The following is a 5,621-nucleotide window of genomic DNA, read 5'->3' on the forward strand; positions in this document are numbered from 1 at the left end:
TTTCCATCTCTTTTAATTTTCTGTAAATTTCTTCTTGATTTTCTGTCTCATTTCTCCTAATCTTTAACTCTAGGCAGGGAACTGTCTTGTGGCTGATGTCGAAGTTTATAAGTTGTAGTTCAGTGTCGTTTATTGGTCAATCTGATCTGTGGATAACAAGATTAGGTTGTTGTTGTAGTTTTCTTAGTTTTTTCCAATTTTTTTGCTGTGTACGTATTTTCTCTTGATTTTAATATGGAGTTTCTTTGGTTGAAGGTCCATTGTACTGATCTGGTTTGTGTAGAAGGCAAGTTCGTGGTCCAATTCCTGTTTACGTTTTAGTAAGTTATTTAGTTCTTGATATTTAGAATTCAGGGTAGCTTTTAGAAGTTTTCGTTACATGTTTTGGATAACACACGTAAACCGGTTTAGGTTTTGGATAACTTGACTTGTACAGTACGATAGACTTATGGTGGTGGACAAGAAGGGAGCATAGTGGAAAGATATATGTAGAATAACAGAACAAACATTTAAACTTACACAAACTCGAGTAATCGCCATGATGAATTTACAATTGATAACGAAGAATCCACTTTTTTAGAAAATAAAAGTTTGAAGATGGATCAACTTGGTAATGAAAAAAAAACTGTATATGGGCATTTTATTTGTCTAGTTTTGCTTAAATATTATCTTTCACATACTATTTATTATAAATTCAGGAATCTCAGTTTCACTTTTACTTTATGAATTCACTCTGAATTATTATTGGTTGTTTGCAGAAAACTAGAAAATGGTCCCCGTTAGTGGAATAAATTACCTCATCAAATGTTAATGCAAGGCTGTTGTCAAAAATGAATAAATACACATTTTAAGTATTAAATAGGGAGGGAGGTCAAACAAAAGACAATGGATGTGTTCAAACACCTTAAAGAACGTGGACGTAACTCTAAATTTATAAAGTGAATGAAACTATAAGAAACAGATTCCAAAAGTTACAAGTTGGTGACAGTGTTGAAGACTAATTTGTAGGAGATTGTGATCATGTGCAAATGTGTTGAAAATAACTAGCGGTTAACTTGCAAATGATAATTCTAAAAAACAGAAAATTAACTTAATAATCAAAATAGTTAATAAAACAATATTTAATGCATTTTTTTTCCCGGTTGAAGTACTCCAATTAGTTAACTTGCACTTGTTTAGAGGACTGCATTGTAAACCGGCCAAGTGGTCAACTTTATGTACAAAAACCATATTACTTTAGAGCACCCTGTACTTGTCTTGGTTTATCTATATAAATGTACAACTAAAACAAAACTGTGACTGCATGTTGTGAAAAACATAGAAGTAGCTTCAGGAAAAAGATTCAAGGTATTTGTTAAAACTTTATTTTTGTATTTTAACATATGAAGTATGTTTTACAAATTTATTAATATGCTCAAGTTAATTTTTGTGCACATAATCTTAACAAATTGTCAATTAATTTTTTACTCAACTGTAGAAATTATTTTGAATATGACATCAACATACATTTTTCCTGATAATATAACGGTGTGTGAATAAGTGTTACGTGGGTGTGAAAAAAACAACAAAAACAATTAAAATATATTGTTCAAATAAAGCCTTTAAATACAGATTCATCCTTCAACTCTGTCATTTCAACAAGAAACCCAGTATTTCATCTTTTGGCTTGTCACAAACCACGTGCTTTTATATTTCTTTTCTTGCTGAATAAGGTCTTGAATAAAGTTGATTTTGATGTCCATTGTGGTCTTAAGCCTAAATTTAAGAGGTGATTAAATGTCATCAAACTTGTAATAAGTAAACATTATTTTTTTACTGTGATAAAGCTATAGGAAAAAATATTTATGTCTTACAAAACAATTTAAAACTTTTCTCCATTCCAAATGTATCGTCAATTGGAAATTTTTGTAATTCATGTGCTTAGCATTTCAAAATTACTGGACCAGATCTCTTATAAAAAATGACAACTGCATATGAGAGAACATGCTGAAGGAATTAAGATATAATATTTTTAACTGTGGTGTATGAACATTTTATTAACTCCTCTGAAAAAAAAAAACCTATAATTTATTATGTTTTAATTGGTGAGTATATTTTTTCAAACATACAACAAAATTATTCAATCTCCCACAAATTTATTTTGGGTTTTTTTCATGGTTAGAATAAAAAGTGAATTAAAATTTGTAAATTCCTTTGTGAGCCAATCAAAATTAAGATCATTCATGAAATGAATTCTTGTCGTATTCATAAAATAATTACTGGTAAAAATCAGTTAGATTAACAACTTCTAATATATAGAAAATCCAGTGTGTTTTGGTAACACTACGTTCCAAAAATGGCTTTTATGTCATGTTACTTAGGAACAAAAGTATAACCTAATATTGTTGTTAGTCTATGTACGTAGTTTTTTTTTTTATTAAGACCCCCAGTCGTGAAAAAATGACCCAAATTTAGGGAAAAAACGGATTGGAGGCGCCAGACCACGTAAACGATAATCCAATCTAAAAAAGCTTCTTCTGATTGAAAGAATATAATCTTAAATGAAACCTGTAAAGTGCCTTGCCAGGAACATAAACATAGAAAGAAAGGAGACTGCTTCGCCTGTGCCGTTTGTAAATGCTGCTTACCTTTGGGTTCATGCTAGAATAAAGCAAATCATATTATTGGAAGCAAAGAAATGATGCTGAAAGTGGAGAAAGAAGAGTAATGAGAAGGATAAGTGCCATGAGAGGTCAAAATCGAATTAGATTAGAAGAAAGCAAGGTGTATGATATTAATTTTGGAGAACATGGAAATGCTGAAGCTTCTAAAACTATTACTACTATATTCAATGCCTTGGGTATTACCAATCGCACATCCTTGGAATGTTTACCCATAGGTGGATATAAAGCTAAAGCAAAGTGTCAGACAAAGGCTGTTCAAATATGTACACAAATAACCGATAAGTTATTACAACTTTTGTATCCTACCAATTTATTTGAATCGAAGACGTATTTTATCGATAAACTAGTCTTATGAGAAATATATGACAAAACCCATTTCCAAAAGCTTGTGCAAGCTATCACTTGATTGGTACAGAAACATTTCTGTGGTTGCTCAAAGTATTTTGACAAATTCAACTGAACGACATACATGCAAAAGGATGCTCGCCGACGAATTCAATAGCCTACCAGACCAACAAAAACAGCTTATACCAGTTCCAAAGCACTCAATGGTAAAAGTAAAGTTTTCATCCTTGTGAAAGACGTTTGCTACTCTGAAGCGTGGAACAGATCTGCTAAAACACAATTATACTTTCCATGTGAACAGCCAGAGGATTGCAACATCAATTACACTCATTTAACGAAGCCTTCAAGTAAAGCCTGGTCAAACAAGGAATGTAAGGATTGACAACCAGGTATTTTCAGATATGCCAGTTTATGAACGTGGCGGACGGAGTATCAAAAACCTTCACAAAGCGTATAAGAACTCCTTTGATAGCCATACATTTAATAATATCGTTAAACTGCTGACAAAAAGAGGTTTGTCAACTTACTATATTCGATTAAGGTATGTCAGTTCAGTACTCGAGTCTATGATGGCAAGATTAACCACCATGAAGTATCCTGAATAAATTGCGGCAAATAATATTCAAGCAAGTGTCGAGAAAATCCTACAGAGATGGAAAGAAATAATGTTATTTCTGACATATGAACACACACACACAAGCATTTGAGTTTATCGTCTACGATTAGACCCATTGCTGTACGTTTGCATTAGGTGGACGATGTGATCATGTTCACAACCACAACTATTGCATTAAGTGTAGCAAATGCGTCAATTTTTATGACACTTCTGTTAAGCCAATCTTGATGTAGGCTGCCTCATTGCTAGTGGATGATCTTGATACAACAAAGTAAGTAAAGTCAATGTTAGCATCCATCCCGATTCTACAAAATACAACATTATGATACATGGCCCATAGGCTTAGAGCAAAAGTTCAATTTGATGCAATCATCAAAGTTAAAGAAGAAATGAAGACTGATTCATCAATGATGCTTATTGTGCTTGACCATAAGCAGCAGGTGTTACCCATGAAGTACAGAGAACGTCAAGTGGGGTACTTTGGTAAAAAGGGTATGTCATTGCTTGGTTCAATGAGGGTCAGATGGGTGTGTGACGATGAAGGTGTACCTGGATTTCAGTACGAATTCGTTAGTTATGTGGCGGAAGGATACCAGGACAAGATAATGTACTAGTTGCGAGTTGCGGCTGTAATGAAAGAGATGCTACAGGATGTTCGAACAAATTGACTTGATATCCATAGAGTGATTCTTCAACGTGACAATGCCTTGCCTCACAGGATCTGATCCCATATATATATACCATCTCAATGTTGGAATGCAGTCTTCCACTGATGGGGACATTCTCCATGTCCAGAAGTGGATTTATACGGAGGTTCAAACTGATAGAGGGAGACTGGATACCTACTTTTCATATTTCAATTTGACATTCAACTCATTTGTGGAAGACGGAAACGACATAACTATGGAAATGGACATATACAAAGCCTTAACATTTAGAGATGGGATTGTAGGCACTAATGGAAAAGTACTTGATGCCAATCTATTGAATGGTCTAACGTTAGTGAAAAAGTTCAAAGCAACAACCAAAAGCTGAAGCACACATGAGGTTTAATGGGAGGTTAATGCTGCTAAAATCATTTGCTCGTCCAATATATCCAAGGCAGAAGTTGTTGTAGTGTTCAAGCTTAATGCATGTAGATCAAATGAACTGAATATTGAACCGAGGTTGCCATTTACATCCCCCAAGGCACCATTATTTACACCTGATTGACCTACAAATTCTGGGTTCAATGAACAAGATCAAGTCAGGATTACTCATTAGTCACTAGCCATTAGTCAAGCACTGTCTCTGGTTCACTGTAATCGTCCTGAAGCAGATATAAGCATGTCGGAGGTGAAACTACTACATTTTGTCCAGAAGCAGTCAGAAGGGTGGGCATGCTATCCAGGGAATATGAAAGATGAAATGACCAGGAACTGTGTGGAAAAGTTAATTGAGTTATACGAAATGCGAAAAAGAAACAAAAGTTGGAAAGTGTCCACCAATAAAGCTCATCAGATTCTGATGAATTCAGTCCTTCTAGGAAATTGGCAAGATAAATTTCGTGTCACCATTACCAAGATAAAGGCATTCTTTTCTTTAACTCCAGCTAAAATGAAGGTATTTATTGACAGTGATAGTACAATTCCCGAAGACGTAGTGGATGAAGCTGAACATTCATATTTGCAGGAAGAAATTGATGTATCTTCTGCCTCACTTATTGATTTAGATACGTAAACAGATTAGCTTAGTCCTCACTTATTGATATAGATATGTAAACAGATTAACTTAGCCCTCATGAACAGCAAAATTTACATACAGCTGTATCTTTTTTTCGTACTTTAAAGATTTCAAATCTGAAAACAGATTCTGAATAGTAGCATCAAGTAGTTTATCAGTGCCTTCTGGGACATATTTCAAAATTTGGTGCGATGCCCAGAGGGGTTGGATTTCATGACCGAGTGTCTTTAAAACATTGGTGATATAACAGAAAATAGCTTAATTCAGAAATGATT

The sequence above is a fragment of the Limulus polyphemus genome, unplaced genomic scaffold (assembly GCF_000517525.1).
Source record: "Limulus polyphemus unplaced genomic scaffold, Limulus_polyphemus-2.1.2 Scaffold2823, whole genome shotgun sequence".
NCBI classification, from domain to species: Eukaryota; Metazoa; Arthropoda; class Merostomata; order Xiphosura; family Limulidae; genus Limulus; species Limulus polyphemus.